The sequence below is a fragment of the Babylonia areolata genome, chromosome 2 (genome assembly GCF_041734735.1).
Source record: "Babylonia areolata isolate BAREFJ2019XMU chromosome 2, ASM4173473v1, whole genome shotgun sequence".
NCBI classification, from domain to species: domain Eukaryota; kingdom Metazoa; phylum Mollusca; class Gastropoda; order Neogastropoda; family Buccinidae; genus Babylonia; species Babylonia areolata.
In genome coordinates, this window is record NC_134877.1 from 53,258,994 (window position 1) to 53,277,493 (window position 18,500).

The 18,500-nt window shown below is 44.1% G+C and overlaps 1 protein-coding gene across 1 annotated transcript in view; it reads left to right on the top strand.

The window, feature by feature from the left end:
• Positions 1–18,500, top strand: part of LOC143274973 (protein FAM184A-like) — an 86,395-nt gene that overhangs the window by 39,790 nt on the left and 28,105 nt on the right. The window lies entirely within an intron of this gene.

The following is an 18,500-nucleotide window of genomic DNA, read 5'->3' on the forward strand; positions in this document are numbered from 1 at the left end:
CTCTTTGTCTGTCTGTCTCTTTCTGTCTCTTTGTCTCTGTCTCTGTCTGTCTGTCTCTCTTTCTCTCTCTCTCTCTCTCTCTCTCTCTCTCTCTCTCTCTCTCTCTCTCTCTCTCTCTCTCTCGTGGTGATTATCCATGCGCGTGCACATTCACAAGTACGCACGAATTGAATGCATCCACTTACACAACACCATGTATGCACGTATTCACTTTAAAACACACGCACACAGACACACACACACACACACACACACACACACACACTCACACACACATGCCCGCACGTTTCACATAAACAGTCCATGTAAAATGTCAGTGTGGTCATTTCCTCTTTTCCCTCCCAAACCTGCAGTAACTCAGTGTCGGAAGCGCATGATCTGCAGTCAAATAGCACGATTGATGTTGGTCCGTTCAAAGGGAACTGGGATGATCACAGCTTTGATCTGTGTCAGACACGAGGGCCAACCTGAACGCTTTGGGCAATGCCGTTCGCCTTATGATCTCTCCACTCTAAACTTCATGGTATATGGTACATGGTGCATGTATGTGAGAGTACATTCAGCAGGGCAACTCGGAACTAGCAATCCATCTCTCTCTCTCTCTCTCTCTCTCTCTCTCTCAAATCAGTCACCGAGTCAACGTCAGAACACCACCGTTTGAATTTTTCTCGGGTGTGTTTGGCTTTATCAAGGAGTAAATTATTACAATCGTGGTGTTTCTCAGAGGCTTATGTCTGTAAGCTGGTCGAAGTTTCAACACCATATCAAAACAAGCGGAAGGGAAAGTGGGGGGGAGGGGGGGGAGGAGAATGTACCTGTTGTTCAGCCGAGAAGCTCACTTTGTTTTTTTTAGATACAGGGTTCACAAAAAGTTAACGACCAATTGGGAACTTGCACAGTTCTCTTCTTGGGGCATGGTGACGTGATGCTGAATTTTCTTCAAAGAGTGGTGTGTGCAGCCAGTGTAATAAGCATCAGTTGTTTTCTTGCACGTGCACTTCCATTTTTTTGTACAAAGAGAACCCACAGCTAACGTTTATAAATCACTTAATAACTGTAAATGGTTGGCTGATTCATCAAATTTCAAACTTATTCAGGCTGGTCACGGTGCATTTGAGCCTAAAAAATATCCGTTTTGTGTATTCAGTGAGAGGCGAGTGGTAGATCAAGTTCACCCTGCATAATTTAAATCATCTCCCTCGATTATTTTAATATTTTATGAAAATATGCTTGCTTTTATGAAGTTGGTCCTTCACCATTTGTAAAGCCTGTGTAAACCTTCTTCGGACATAAATTGCTACTCTCTTACACTCAGACCTACTCTTCTACACTCGTAATGGCTGGTCATCTTGGAACAAAATGCACTTCGTGAGCGGACACTGCAAAACACAGTCTGAATAAAACTTTTATATAAGAGAATGGCCACTAATATCAGACAGTGTAGATTGAAACTTCGATGTGGTATGAAAACCTTTAACAGATTAAATTCAGACATAATAATTGCCTTGACAAAGTATGGTATTACACACAACCCTGTTTCTTCCGCGAAGTGAATGCCTCAGCTTCGAGCTTTCAGAATTAGAAGCACGGTGTGTTTGTAACGCAACGTCAATTTATACATATGCTTACAGTTTCAAAACATAAATATTTGTATTCGCAAATGTTTGTTTTGTCACACTTTTCTTTTCGGGGCCTGGCTTGATTTAACAAAATGAACCATTTTCACTTCTCTCTCTCTCTCTCTCTCTCTCTCTCTCTCTCTCTCTTTTTTTTTTTTTTTCTGGTGGGGGCTGGGGATGGGGGGGTTAGTTGGGGGTTAACTCACTGCGAAGCATGCATGCACAAATACGTGCCCGCGCAGCCGCCATATTTATCAAAATATGCGTCTAACAGTCTAATTGAATTCCATAGCAATCGCGCAAAATGTCAAGGCATTTTAAACTTCGTCACCCCCTCTCTCTGTCTCTCTGTCTCTGTCTCTCTCTCTCTCTCACACACACACACACACACACACACACACACACACACACACACACACACACACACACACACACACACACACACACACACACACACACACACACACACACACACACACACACACACACACACACACACACACACACACACACACACATGCTCCCACTTTTCTCCTCGCTGTTATGATTATTTGGGAAATTGCGTGATATGCAGGTTTGCGTGTTTCACTGATGCAAAGAAAGTTGGGCAGCTGTAAGTTCTTGCCGTGTGTGTAACATGAGAGCTGAGAACAAGATAGTAAACTTGTTTCAGATGAGAGTAGGACCCGCGTAAATATCTGGAACATGTTTGCCTTGTTGCATGATCTGTGTTCAGATTGGTTGTGGAGTCTTGTCACTCTTTGTCTGTCTCTCTATGTCTGTCTGTCTCTCTCTTAATCTCTCTCTCTCTCTCTCTCTCTCTCTCTCTCTCTCACTCCCTCTCACTCATACACACATACACACATACACACATTTTTTTTTACCATCTGTTTGGAACTCTCTTCTTTGTACATCAAGACGTGCGATTCACTACTGTTCTTCAAATCTTGCGCACGAACCCTTGTGCTCCACAGGTAAGCCCCAAAAGCCAGTGTAACCAGCGGGGAAGCATCAGCTGTTACACCATGTCTTTTTTTCTTTTTCTTTTTAATAGTGAAATTGCTTGTGTTGTCTCTGTTCCTTTACATTTACGTTTACTTTTTATGTATTACATTTTCGCTAGTTCGTCTGTTGTTGCCTGCAACAACGAAACACACACACACACACACACACACTGTTGAGTTGCACACATGCACATGTTCACATAGCTTTTGGCAATCAGCATTCACTTACTTGATGAATGAACATAATGATCATTATATAAGAAATAAAAACTGACGTTTTTATCGTAATTCTGAATCTCGAGATACCGGGAAAGGAGGGGAAGTGCGGGTGCTTTCCTTTGTCAGAGGAGAGAGAGAGCACCACAATATCCATCAACGTTCTTACCAATGAAGTTGTCAGTTAATCAGTCAGATTAAAAAGAAAATTAATTCGCAAAAAACGGAGAGCTCTGTTGCATTCCCACTCACCCATCACACCATACCCCAAATCCAGAATATGGCATATAATCATGAAGACAATTTGTTGTTGTTGTTGTTTTGTTTTTTTGCATCGTTTCTTCTTTCTTTTTTTCTTCTTCTTCTTCTTTTTTTTCTCCCTTCCTTCTTCTTAATCGTATTTTCCAACACCTTGTGATGTTGCTTCTGACAAGTTATCGGTGTATCGTAATGTAACAGCTAAAACTCCCCCATTTCAATGCACGATTCTTTTTCGTTATTCCTTTCTTTTTTGCTTGCTTCCCTTCTTTCTTTCCATCTTTCTTTTCATTCATTCTTTCTTTCCTTCTGTCTGTCTTTCCTGTTCTTTCTCTTTCTTTCTCCCTCTCACCCCCCTCGCCGTGAGGGCCGTGGTCATAATGACTGCCGACAAGGGTGTTGTGATGGTGGGTATCACACTGTTTTCTCTTCCCGAGATGAGCTTCAAAGGGAAAGAAGACCCGGGTCTACCTGGGTGCTGATGTCAGTTTTCACCGAACACCGTTCTGTTGGTGCTCCTGTCGGCGCCTGTGATAGCTGTGTAGGTAATTGGGGAGAGGGGTGTGATAAGCTCTCTCTCTCTCTCTCTCTCTCTCTCTCTCTCTCTCTCTCAAGCTCTCTCTCTCTCTCTCTCTCTCTCTCTCTCTCTCTCTTGTCACAGCCCAGTGTTGTTTCAATTTTTCTGGTCGCAAGATAGTCTTTTTAGCCCAAGGTCTGTGGCGTCTAGTCACAACTTTGTCGTTTAGCCAAAGTTCTGTCAGTAATCAGACCAGAACCTCGGGTCATCGCCTTTGATAGATACGCAAAGATTTCTTGGCGGATTCTCTCTGTGTGCGTAAATAATACAAACACAACGTGCCTGGTTTCATAAGGCATTAACCCGCAGGTCGGCCGCCGGGCTGCCGAAATAATTCTGTGGGTAAACATAATACAGCCCTCTAACAGCCCGAGCTGTCACCGGTGTGGCAAGCGATGATGATCTCTTCTGGCAGGCGGGTGCCAGCAGCAGGCTCACCTGGCCTGACTGATGTAAGCGTGATGGTGCCGACACGGTGTTGTTGGCCCTTGGCCCGTGTCTGTCTGTCTGTGGGATGGAGGGATCATCCTCGGCCGCCACGTGTTCTGATGTCTGACCGACCGCCCGGCCTTCGTGCCTGCCTGTCTGACTGACTGAGGTCAGCCCAGGATCGGTGGAGATAAACGCTCAGTTCTGTAGCAGGCTTTGACCGCAGAGCCACGTTCCCAAGGAGGCACTGCTGTAAACGTTGCTATAAACAGATCACAGCTGGAGAGGGTGTCAGTCTTCCCTCTGACCCCCACCTCCGCTCTCCCCCCTCCCTCCCTCCCTTTCTCCATCCTTCCCCACCCCCCTCCCCTCACTCTCTGTCTGTTATATTATTTTCAATCTATTGTTCATGACCATATTATTCAACAAATATCATTGTTCACATTCCCATTTACGAGGGGACAACAAATCATCTTCAGTCATGTATTACTTTTTGTCACAACAGATTTCTCAGTGTTAAGATCGGGTTGCTCTCCCTTGTATGAAAGCGTCGCCACAGTGCAGCGCCACTCATATCTTTTCCAATTTTTCAGTTACAAGCGTATTCGTTTTATTTATCAAAGCGGTTGATTTCCACAGAATTTTACCAGGACAATCCTTTTGTTGCCGTGTGTTTTTATACTTGCGCTGAGTACATGCTATTTATATACACATGCTATATTTTCAAACACCAACCCGTCGTCGGCGTCGGCATCGTCATCTGATCTTCTTGCCGCGCACGAGCTGAGTGACCTCGTGACGTATTCATTGCAGAATGTAAGTGATGACAATGAATCGAGACCGGAGCACAGTCTTCGTGGTGCATTTCGGTTGTTGACATTAACACTCTGCTGAGCATCTTCGTTGAATGGCGTGCGTGTATGTTGTGGCGATTGTGGAGGAGGGGGGCACACATGCCGGACCTCACGTTGGCGATTTAACAATAGAAGCAGGAGCAGTAAGATAAGGGTGGTCTATCGGAGCGCGCACCAGTTTAATGTATGGTTGTACAATTGACACCGACGCACGATATATGACTGTGTTTTAAGAACTGTGATAAACGGCGGGTATGGGCTTGGGGGAGGAGGAAAAGACAGTCTCCAGTTATCTGAAAGATAAGCAGCTGCGATGGCGTGCCGACGGGACGACCACACGGGGTTAACAATGGGTGCACGACGATAAAATGAGGGGAAAAAAAAGGCGGGGGGGGGGGGGGGGAGCGAGGGGAGACGGGCGGAAATCCCACAAATCGGACCAGAGGCAAATGATGGGCTGTGTGGTGGTTATCGGTTCGAGGAATGCTTTTTGTGGTACATTTCACCGTTCCCGTCCTCTTCGGCACGCTCCAACTTTCACCGTTCTAGTCAGACACTGATTAGGGGTATCGTTAGATAGAGCAGTCCGCACAGAAAATGCGCATCCAGTCCACAACGCCGTAGCGGGTAGATTGAATACCATTGCTGAGTCCGGCGTAACGTTCAAAGACTGAAACTGAGGGGATCACTTTGTACGCCAGCGAGTGTGCGTGTGTGTGAAGGGCTGTTTGTTGGAAGATTACAGCTAAGATAAACTTCGAAGCGATGCCATTAGTTACTCGGACTATTGACTGAGCACTCTCGGTGTTTAGGGCTCAAAGTTGTGCAGATTTTGGAAAGGATCTGGAGGTTGGAAGATTATGCTTAACTATAGCTTGTTCACTTTCATTTGGTGGCGATTTCAGATGATTGTTATACAGATTGTTGGAAGAATTTGGAGGCTGGAAGATTTTGTTTATTCCTGGCTTGTTCGCTTTCACTTGGGGGCGATTTCAGATGGTGTTATGTGGTGGACGTTTCTGTATGTTTTAGAAATGATGTTTTAATATAATTTTTTTACCAAGATGCATACTGTCATCTGGCAACTCAGACCTCCAAATTGCGTCTGTTCCGCGCATATTTTTTGCTGATGAGGAAAACTGCTCACACATCCCACCTACCGTATCTATTGGGATTTTCTCTCGTCAGCGGATTTCGATAACACCGCTGGAATTTTTAGTGGTAACTCTCAGTCAGGAACCAGTGAGAAAGGTGGAGCAGGCGAGCAGTAATTGTCTCTGTTGAGATAGTTGACGAGTGTTAACGTGGAGACGAAACACGAGTTGTTTAATTAACATAAATGAATCCCTCAATCAGAGAGACGATGCAGTGGGTCCAGAAGTTGCTGTTAGTGACGGGTTTAACATGTGTGCCATTGTTGTACCCGGGCCCCTTTTTCCTCCGTCTCCTCTTTCACCCCAACGTCAACGTCGAAGTAACGTGTGTTATTCACCAAAGCTTTGATCAAGTATTTTTCCACACAGTAACTGAAGAGAGAGTAATGTGTGTGCGTATCCCCTGCCCTCTCCATCCCTCCTCAGGCTGTGGGGATGTTTGTTACCTCCACCCCTAACTTGGCCAAACCAGGTCCGCCCCAACCCCCGCATCCTCCAACCGTCTTCCCTTCACACACACGCGCGCGCGCGCGCTCGCGTACGTCAGACATGTATTTATATTTAACTTGAGATAACATGTAAACCAGGCATTGCGGGAGAGCTGAGAAATGCAAGACGAGATTTTTCTTTAATAAGGGGGCGTATTAATAGGAGTCTCACTTGAATGGCCTCGACGAAAATATTTACAGTCTGAAGTGGGTATATCATGCTTGGAATGGAAGTGGGCAAATGCTGATGATAGATTCGATATGAATGCGAACGAAACTAAAATTCTTACGTGTGCTCTCTCTCTCTCTCTCTCTCTCTCTCTCTCTCTCTCTCAATTTACCATCCCTCAACACCACTTCCTAGATATTTTGTTTTGTTGTGTTTTTTCACACCTCCAGAACCATTTCTGACCTGTCCATGGCGTTGGGTAGCTGGGTACTCGGACCCGCCTAATTTCCAAAATGACGAAAGATGGCCCAGTGTGCATGCAGGTTCCTTCGGCTTTCACCTCCTGCCTCCTCCAGTTTTTCACACCATCACCCACTGCCCGTCTATCATTATGCCTCTCAGTGGCCTTTCTGTACACGTCGTTTGCTGCCCGACTGCTTGTCGGCTTTCCACGAGAGAACTTCCTGTGATGATGAACCCCCTTTGTTCCCCTTCCACCCTGCATGTCTGGAACCAGAAAACATGACCGCTACCAGTGTTTTCTGCGCTGGAAACCAGCAGAGCTCGTGAAAGCAGTTGAACCTTCGAAAAGAGCTGAGCACTTCCATAGTATGTATGGTCGTTGCGTTGCCTTGACTTGGCCTTTCTGGCTCATTGGATGCCAGGTTGGTGGTAGGTCGTCTTCGTTGCCGGTAAACTGTTTACCTGCGGTTGTCTGTGTTTGTCCAGAGTGCCGGTTGTCCAAATACAAACTCAACTCAGAACGCGAAATAAGGTGTTCTGAGAAGAAGAAATAAGTTCAAATAAAAGGGGCGGAAGAGAAAGGGTGTTTTGAGCAGTTGGATAGATCTTTGCTCTTTAATCCGCATGTCTTGATTTCTTTTTTGTCTTTTATTTTTCTTTGTGGACTGAAGAAGACGCGAAGGCTGAGCTGGGGACGGTGTGAGGGGTAGGTGGGGGAGGGGGCGAGGGGTGAGGTGCGAAACGAAAAACTAAAAAAACAATCATAAATCACGTGGAAAGTACCTGTAAAACAGATCCACTCGAAAACTTCCTGTTCCTACAGAGAAAATGAGATCCATCATATGGGGATTGTGAAACGTTATGAGACACTTTGGAAAGTAGTATCCGCTGCTGTGCATTTAAGTGTGTCTGTGTGTGTGTGTGTCTGTGTGTGAGTGTGTCTCTGTGCATGTTTGTATGTGCGTGTGCGGGAGGTGGGGGACGGATAGTAGAAGAGGAGAGGAAGAATAGTGGGTTGGGGTGGAACGGGGCGAACCACGCGTCTCACACCACCATGCACGACTACGGAGGTTTGTACACATCAAGACGGAAAGGTGAACAATGAAACCAAACTTCCAATGATGGTTGTTGCAAAGAAAATGCTAATGATCATAGCAAAGGTGATACCAGATTATTCAAGGTCAGTGATCAAGGATAGTCATAGTAAAGGATGAAAGAAGATATCTAGCTGCCTCATTGGACTCCCATGAAAAATGGCTGATTATGTGTGGTTTGTGGTCAAGGTGTCACAGTGAAGATCCCCATTAATGTTTCACTTGTGTGCTTGTGGGACTAGTGCACATAATGCAGCCATAAGCGTAAGTGGTGGCTGAGCAGACAAAGCATGCTGCTTGGCATTGATTACTGACTGGTTCGAACATAAGGGTTTTAACGCGCTTTCAGAGGAGAATTTTCTGTGTGTTTTTTTAAGTTGTTTTTGTTCTCAGTGTGAGCCATAGTTTTTCATTGTTGGTACTTATATATTTTCGGTTTATTGTTGTTATATTCACATCTTTATTGATCCATTCTTGAAATGAAAATTTCTCTCTCTCTCTCTCTCTCTCTCTCTCTCTGTGTGTGTGTGTGTGTGTGTGTGTGTGTGTGTGTGTGTGTGTGTGTTTAAAGCTGACTCTGGACTGTTTTCTAGATTTTTCCCAAATATCGAGAAAATTAGAATCCAACGCAGATGTGTCCTTTTTAGAAACACTGATTCAAAATGAAGAAACATGATAATGCGTTCCTTGGAGGTGAAATACTTTGAAGTCAGTGGGGATGAGTGGGGCGGGGAATAGGTCAAACGAAGTCAAACGTTGTGATTGTCACAGAGAAAGTCGGTTGTTTCTATTTGGCTGTTTGATGTTGGAATCCTGAGCCAATTTATTAGCGCGTGCCAGTGTTTAAAATTGACGTTGGATTACTTTAATGTGTCCGTTTTTACACACGGAGAGTGAGCGAGATCTGTATCGGTCGCACGTCTCGCCCAGCCGTACGACTTTGGACAGGAAGCGCTCTTCATGGCGGACACCTCCATTGGCGCCAAAAGAAAGCGGGGATGAACAAGCCTCGTTTGTTCCCGCCTCTGTGACGTCACCGGCGAAAAGGTTGAAGAGTGTTTACGCTTATCTCTTTTCCGGACCTCCTCCATCCAGTTTCCCCCCTTCCCCTACAACTTCTGCCCTCCCCCCGTCCCCTCTCCCACACATACACCACAGAGGCAGCCTTTGGGTAAGCGAGAACAAAGCAATTAAAGTAGAACTAAAGAACAAAATGGCCAGGTCATGTAAAATCTCCTCCAGTTCGAGTGACGCCCGAAAATACACAACAGAAAATATGTCGTAATGATCGTGTGGATTTAATGCGAGATAACTTCGAAGTGCCGTGAATATGAGATGTTGCTGCTAACTTTTAAATCGTAATACTGTCATCTTCAATTTTCGTGTTATGTACGTATGCAAAGCAGCAGTTGTGAAGCCTTGTTGTGGTGGTCTTCTGACCTTTCCCCATCCCCGTTTCCTACAAGAAAAGTGGCATTGAATTTGATGGTAGGCAGTGAAGGGCCATAGTACAATCCAGGCACATTATCTCCAGTGCTGTCTTGCTTGACAATCGTGCATGGTCATCTTGCATCTGACTGGGATTGGATGTCGCATTGTTTGGTCTCAATCAAGTCGGTGAAGCTCCCTAAACTACCCGGCCATTTTTTTGTTGTTATTTTGTTTGTTTGTTGTCTATTTTGTTTGTTTTTGTGTGTGTGTGTTTGTGTGTATTTCCCCCCACAATTGTGACATGACCATCTAAATTAGTGAAGCCTCCCCACCTCGCGCATCCACACACACACTGTCTCTCTCTCTCTCTCTCTCTCTCTCTCTCTCTCTCTCCCTCTCTCTTCTCTGTCATTCCTTTTTTTTTTTTTTCTTTCTTTCTTTTTTTCTGCTTTTTCTTCTTCTTTTTTTGTGCACGAATGTGACATGGAGCCAGACGAGCCAAACTGAATTAGTCACACGATGGCTGTGACAATGGATCGATGTCACTTGAGGCTTTAATCAGTTGAACGTTCTCAGCAGTGCGTCTCTTGTTCATTACTGCCAGTCTTTATATTTACTCGTGTAGAGATCGTTGGTGGTGGTAGTGGGTTTTTTGCGTTGTCTTCTTCTTCTCTCTCCCCCCACCCCCCCCACCCCCCCCCCCCCCCCCCCCTTCTTTTTATCTTCTTCTTCTTCTTTTTCTTTCTTTTTTTTTGTTTTGTTTTTTGCCTGTGATCAAGAAACGGGTCTAGATCAATATCATTTCAGTTCATTTTCGACATATTTTACTTGACGCAGTTTGCGAAACATCGCTGTGAAAAATCACAAGCACATTGTCGTTTCGTACGTGCTTGAACACACACACTCGTGGCACTTGGCTTCCCTTATCGTGACCTTTTCTCCTCTTTTTCCGAAAGAAAGGGACAGAAATGATAATGGTAATAATGGTGTACTTTGTTTGCCTGCGAACATCTTGCCTTGAGCTGTCAGTGAAAGTTTTTTTGGTGTTGTTTTTTACTTTTTACCTGAGACTTTGTTTTGATCTCATCAGATGGCTGTCTCCGCGAAGAATCACCGTGCATGATGAGGAAGTTCAGACAACAGGGACTCTTTTGTGTTGTTACTTATCAGTCTGTTCTCTTCAAGACAGCAGGAAACCTGTCACTGTTCAGCTGTGTTCCTCTCCATCTCCATACCCCATCCTCTCTCTCTCTCTCTCTCTCTCTCTCTCTCTCTCTCTCAACCCCTGCTTCCCTCTCCTAAGACAAGTCGTGGTGCCGCGACAATGCATCTGTCCGAAACTGATTGGGAGTGGGGGAGGGGAGGGGGTGCAAGGGAGGGTCGGGGGTGTATGGGGGGATAGGGGAGGGGAAGTTAGGGGAGTTATTTACCGTCTTTCGCTGTTGCTGGCGAGATAGATGCAGAAAACGGTGAGAAAAACAGGAGGATCTGAGACACAGAATTCCTTTGTCTCCCGTCCCCGCCTGTCCCTGCGCAATGACAAAGAAAGAAAGTCTGGGGTTTGTGTGACGCAGGGCTTTCCCATACGCACCACCAGTCTTCCAGCTGTAAACAGTTTGGAAAAGAATTGTGCGTTAATTCTTATCAGGCTTTGAGATTGAGGAAGATGCATTAAGTATTTAATATAAAGGCATATGTGTGTGTTTGTGTGTGTGCGTGTGTGTGTGTGTGTGTGTGTGTAACTTCATATTGTTTTGATTGTTGTTCCATTTTTACTTGCCTTAAAATAGTCGTCGGTTAACAGGGGAGGATATAAACAAAGTGTGATGGTGTAGAGAGATAGAGGGGAGGGGGGGAGGGAGAAAGATATGTGGCAGTAAACCCGTATGCGCAGGAAGAAATCCAACTGACGTCATACGTCACATGATTTCGTTTCATAGAAAGATTTCGGCTTTAAAACATATGTACGAGCAAATAAATCTCTTCTTCAATTTTTTTCAAGCATTTTCTCCAACCATTTGCGTTTTTCTCATTCTTTTAACTCGCAGATAGCTTTTCCTCACTTCGCGTTTAATTCAGTTGACTTATCATCGGAATTCTGCGTATTTAAGACGCATTGGCAGCGGGTCTTATCAGCTGGTTTCCGGCAGAAGCCTTTCCCGTAATCACTGGGGGCTTGAATCCGACCGCAAAAATACTTTCTAATCGCCGATGGAGAACCGGCTGAGGAGCGGCGGCGTCTGTGGGATTTTACGCTCATGAGAAGGTAAACAGAACCAGAACAGCAGTATCTGACATATACATCACAGAACACATGCATGACAAACAAACAGACAAACAAACAAAAAAGGGTGGAAAAGTGAATCTAGATATTGTATTACTTCCGTTTCCATATTGGAGACTAAAGTTGTTAATTTAAGATATTTTTTAAAGACCCTTGTACAAACTCTTACGCACCACATGGTTGCGATCTTGCTTGCGCATACACGTGTACGCGCGCGCACTCGCATACCCATATATACACACATTTGCGGACGCGTTCATACACACTGACACACACATACTAACACATGCACAGAGACAGACAGGCTTTCATGGCTGAAAACAATGCAATATAAGTGTGTGTGTGTGAGCGCGCGCGGAACATAATAATTCAACAAAATTGTCAAGTCATATATCCCCATATACCCATAAACGCCTGTATGTGGAACATCGTCGGAAGTCGTTTTGGTTCTCATACAGGGTAACATGGGAAATGTCATGACGACGAGATATTGATATATTTACTTCGTCGTCGTCTTCTTCTTCCTCTTTGTGTGTGTGTGTGTTTGTGTGTGAATTAAAATACTGTCATCATCTGTATTCGTGTCGTACAAGCAAAGCAGCAGTTGTGAAGCGCTGCGGGTGATACTGATGGGTCCATTGATCGACTATCCAATTCGATATTAGAGGGGAGTTTGGGGGACGTAAATTTTAAGGTGATTGAGCGTCGGTGATAGGTAGCGCCGCACGCTGGCCACATCGATGGCAGAAGTTATCTTTTTTTTACTGTGATTTTATTTGTCGTGGTCTCTGAGCAACTCCGATTTTGAAATTTGCAGTCTCATGTTTGGTCTCGGTCATCAGAGACAATGGAGCTGTTTCAAATTAATGCAGAAACGGGTTCTTTCACTTTGGTGTGACATTGAACAAGTCATAGAAACTGAAATGGTCATACTCTGATCTTCACCTGGAACCATGGTCACAAGAGAAGGCTTAAGCAGTTGAGAACTCTTAGCTTTGCCTCTGCTTGTCGGAGTTTCATTGTTGTCAGTCAGATTATTTCTATGAGACAAGCCGTTTACTGACATTTAAATATTTTGTGATCTTCAAACTATGTCATAGGAAAAATGATAGCTCCTCTAAAGATATCTGTATCAGTTGTTCAAAGTGGTCTGCGAAAAATCGCTGTGCGAGGAAGACCAGTCAAAAGTGCATGCACTCAAGCCACACGGCTTCCCTCTTCTACTTCTTTTCTTCTTTTTTTTCTTTTTTCTTTTTTTTTTCTTTTTTCTTTTTTTTAACACTTCTTCGGAATGGGAAGAAAATCAACAATAACGGTGCTTTGTGCTAATCTGGCAGCGTCTTCTCTTGAGCTGTTCGTGAAAGATTTTAACTGAGACTTCGTTCTTATCCAAGAAGCAGCCCGGTCAACAGGGATTCCTTGTGTTTGGGTTATCAGCCAGTTCTCTTCAAGACAGCAGGAAATCTGTAACTGAAGGGCTTTGTCTCTCATTCCCGTCTCCATTTCTCCCGCTCCCTCCCTCTCTCTCCCTCTTTCTCTCTCACAATGTCAGCCGTCCTGCTCTGGCCCCTTTCGTATTCTCTCCCGCCACTTACACAATTTATGGTCCAACAGAACTGAAACTGGTTCGAAGGTGGGGGATGCAAGGAAGGGGAGTTTTCTAGGGAGGGGAATGTCTTGGGGAGGGTTGTATTTGCTGTATTCTGTCGGGCGTAGGGGTTGGGTTTGATGTAGTTGGAGAAAAGGTTAAAATATGGGCCGTTCTGTAGAAAATTCCCTTCGTCTCCCCTTTCCCATGCGCCCGTGACAAAAAAGAGAGTCTGATGTCGGTATGACACGAATCTTCCCCATACACACCATCCTCTGGCCTGTGTGAATTTTATGAAAGAATTTCGTATTAATTCTTATCACTTTGAGATTGAGGAGGATGCATTAAGTTGTTGGCATAAAGGCCTTTTTGTGGCCGCCATATTGTTTCGATTGTTGTCACATTTCCCATGCCTTGAACATTATCTCCTGTAAACAGTGCAAGGGGAGAGGGGAGAGGTCGCGAAATAAAGCAGTCTGTGCAGAAAGGATTCAGCATCAGATGTTACCTAGTTTGGGTTAAATGGAACTGTTTGGGCACAGAAATAAAATGACGCAAGGAAGTAAATTAATTATATAAAAAAAAGGAATCACACACACACACACACACACAGAGAGAGAGAGAGAGAGAGGGGGGGGGGATCACTTTCTCCCACCAGACCTCGGTTTCTCTCTTTTCTATTTTGTATTAATCATTATTATTTAACTCACAGATTGCCTAGTCTCACTCCACATTTAAATCGTGTGTTTATCGCCAGGATTCTGCGTCTTGAATTAAAAGTCGCATTGACGGCATGTTTTATCGGCCAGCCTCTGGCAGAAGCCTCTATGGTAATCACTGTGGTGCTTTAATCAAGAGTCCGAAAGACTTCCTTTTATCGCTGTTTGATAAATGGAGAGTGGTGACGTCTGTGGGATTTAATGCCATAAAAAGACTTTTTTTTAAAATGAAGTATATATGATAAATAAAACAGACCACACATACAGACATCAGAGAAGAGAAAGAGGGGAGTGTGAAGGCAAATCCCGTATTGAATCAGATTTCGCCAAAAAAAAAAAAAAAAAAAAAAAAAAAAAGTGAGCTTCTTAATTTAAAAGAAATACAATAAACAAGCGTTTGCAAACCACGTGTACGCGATCATTTACATACACAGAGGCATGCAGGTTTTGGGATGAGTGAGAACAAAACATTTCTTGCAGAACTTAAAAAGGCCAAATCCTACATATGTTTCTCCAAATCATATGAAACCGTAAACACGCATGTACGAAAAATGTTTCTTCGAGTAGTGAACTCGTATTCCATGCGAGGTTTTATATGGAAATGCCATCACCAAGAGATGCTGCCATGAACACTTTCCTTACAGCATTGGCAATACTTTTTTTTTTTTTTTTTTTTTTTTTTTTTTTGCGTTGTTTGTGATTATATCTGTCTGTCGGTCTGTCTGTCTGTCTCTCTCAATATATATATATGTGATATATATATATATGTGTGTGTGTGTGTGTGTGCGAGAGTGTGTGTGTGTATGCAAAGCAGCGGTAATGAGGCTGTGCATGTTATGGGAGTCCACTGATGTTTTCACACGTGTTTACTCTCTTTCGATGTATCAGAGAAACTGTCATCGAGCGCTGAAGGCGGAAAGCGTCACACGCTGCCTACATCAGTGGCACAACCCAGACACACTGTCTCCACTGTGATCTTGACCTTTTGGTCATCGTCACTAAATTCAGCAACACCGAACCTGAGAGCTGCTTTCGCTTTGCTCAGTCTCATTTAGGTCAGTAAAAAGGTTTCTAGTTAATGAGCGCGGACGAGAAAATTGTTCGCCTGTTGTCGGACACAGAACCATGAGAGACCCACTGGAATGGTTTCACTGCCTGCAACTCTGACCAGGACTCGTATTCACTAGAGTCAGTTTGAGCAGTTGATAACCCTCAACAGTACGTCTGTTTGTCATTATATTTTTGAGACTCAAATAAGTCCCAACAGTTTACGTGACTTAAACAAGCTCAATATCAAAGTGATTAATTTCTGCATGATTATATTCAATCTATTGATCCTTCACTAAATAAGATAAATAGAATCAAATAAAAACAAAAAACGGGGGATGCGAAAAATCGCTGTTTAAGCACAGGCAGACACAGAGGACAGTCATGGATAATAACACGCATGCTCATGGCACAGGCTTCCCTAATTGTAATTTTTACCCCACCATCTTCGCAAGAACGAAAACACAACAATGGTGCATTGTGCTTGTCTGGTATTGTCTTGTCTTGAGCTGTCAGAGCAAGATTTTGCCTGTGACTTTGTTCAAACCTGATCAGATCTGGCGTCTTCGTCACGAAGAATCGTTGAACGTGATGTCTCTCTCTTGTTTTTTGTTGTTGTTGTTGTTGTTTGCTTGCTTGTTGATTTTTTTTCTCCTGTGGGCCGGATGAAAAAAGGCATGCCCATGCTTATTCCTCTTCCCGCATTAAATAAAATTCTGTGTGTGTGTGTGTGTGTGATAGGCAACTTTTCCTCATTCCACGTTTAAATCAGGTGTTTATCACCGGTAGAAAAAGGATGCATTGACAACGGGTCTCATCACCAGTCTTCCGGCAGAAGCCCCTCATTTAATCACTGGCGCTTTGCGTCAGACTCCGAAAAGCTCTCTGAAAATCGCTATTTGAGAAACGAAGAGTTGCACCGTGGGCTTGCATGCCAGAAACTGTGAACAGAAACATAGCAGTAGTATCTAACAAACACCACATAGCACGCATGCAAACATAACATGAAAAGGGGGTTGTGTGGTGGCAAATCCAGTATCAGATCATCAGCTTCCGAGATGAAAAGAACTTTTCTGATCTTGAAAATGTCCTGTAAACACACAGACTTGCGCACGACACATGCTTGGGAGTACATGCGCGCAAGCATATGACACAGCAGACCACTACACCACACGAGACCAGACACCAGACCAGATTACTACACCACACCATACCACACAAACACACACATGCACGTGCGCACGTACGCGTGCACAGGCCATCAACGGACATTCAACTTCACTTCTTTCCAGATCGACAGTTAGTGAACCAAACTGGATAGATAGCTAATGTGGGTAATTATGGCATCGCTGGAACCGTCGTGTGTTGTGCCAGTTGCCAGTCATCAATCAGCCTCTATCTTTACATGCCCCACCACCACCCGCACTCCCACCCCCACCCTCCCTTTTTTTTCTTTTTTCTTTTTTTTTTTTTTTTTAAGGCGGCCTGGATTTGCTTTACATTTCTGTTTGTCTTTCTTTCTGTCCGTCTGTTATTCCATTACTGTATGCAAACTCAGTTTCAAGCTCAGATCAGGCTAATTGACCACATCTCGATTTTGACCAAAATAATTTAGAATGTATTTGTTTCATAATTCCGGAATTGGAGATAACTTCTTTTTTTTTCTTCTTCTTCTTTTTTAAAAATTAAATGTTAATAAATCGAAGCAGCATCGACTCATCTGAAAACACTAGTAGTGGCTTCTGGCAGAAAGTGAAAGGTCGCATTTAAATTCAGAATCAGTAAATGGTTGGGGGTGGAAGCAGGTTGGTTTGGATTTTTGTTTTTCTCGCGCGTACGCGGTGTGTGTGTGTGTGTGTGTGTGTGTGTGTGTGTTTGCTTTTTTCCTGAAGGGGGAGGGGGTGTGTATTTTATTCTGGATCGATTTCAGAAATAGGTATCAAGAGACGGAGACAGCAAGCAAAAATGCTTAGTAACATACGTGAATAGCTTGTAAGACCAGTTGTGTGCTGACTGGTTGGCATTTGGACACTGACAGTGCATTAAGAGAGGGTCAAGTCTAAATCTTAAACCGAAACAAAGGCAAAGCAGAAGACATAAGAAAATACTGTGTGATCAATATGCAATGCGCCGCATTGGACGATAGTTTATAGACATGTCGATTTGCTTCATTGGAGATGAAAAACGCAGAAGAAGCTAATCATCATACAACGGACGATACATAGAAGGCGTACCGAAGATCAGTCAAAATTCGGATACAAATACGGGTTTCTGTTCCTTCACTGGAGATTATTGAGCCTGACATGAGAGAAACACCGTTCGCGCCAACAGATGTGGTTCTGACAAAGCGATGTATACAAACGGACGTGAATAAAAGCGTATCTCTTGTGAAATGAACATCCGATTCATGAATGGACCTGGTGACCCGAGCCCGGATGAGGCTATTAGAAGTTTGGCAGAAAGCTGGCGTAACCACGCACCGACGGGGTGGTTGTGGGAGAGTTCAGGGGCTTGGCAGTAGGATGGGGATAGTGAGAGAACAATAAGAAAGTGCCACAGATTGTGATGGACGACCCAAGTGCTTGTCGCCTTTTTCTTTCCACCACATCCTCTGACGGGGTTGATGGGAGGGGAAAAAAAGGGCTCACTTATCGTAAGCCATCTCACCTATCTCGGCGTTCTTTACCTTCCTCGCGCTTCAGCGCTGATTGTCGGAGTGCAGCGGTTGCCGGCGAAAAATGCGGTCATACGTGCGTAACGGAGCCCCGCTTATAACCCGCCCGCCGTGGATCACTTCCCCGGGAATGGCTTTTCGGCCACGTGCCTGAGGTGAAGCCGTATTACATCGTCTCTTGTCAGTCTTGTTTTCACACTCCCGCACAATAACAGCGTCATAGGTTGTATATGCTGTGGTCGGGCTGTCAGTCTGCCTGTCTTGGACGATGATGCATCGTTGACCGATGGAGCTTTTTACTCTACTTTCGCTTTAGCCATATCTGAAACGAATCCTTCGTTCAGTTACAGCCTGCTTTTTTGTTGTTGTTTTTTCAATTGAAATGCTCAGTTACGTTTTTTACAGCTGGTGGAAATTTCAGTGTTTTGAAGCCTTTGATTCCTGTAAAGTGTATTGTGTAGGAGAGGTCTCACAGTTTAAAACTCAAAGGTGAGGTGATCACTGAATAGAACCTAGACCTTGGCATAACAGCTTTTTAAACTAATTATTTCTAGGCATGTTTATTTTGATCTCGTGTCGATTTCAGGTAAAGTAGGGTATATTTTATGAATGTTACGAGGTTTACCTGTACATTCAGGAGTTGATTAATTAT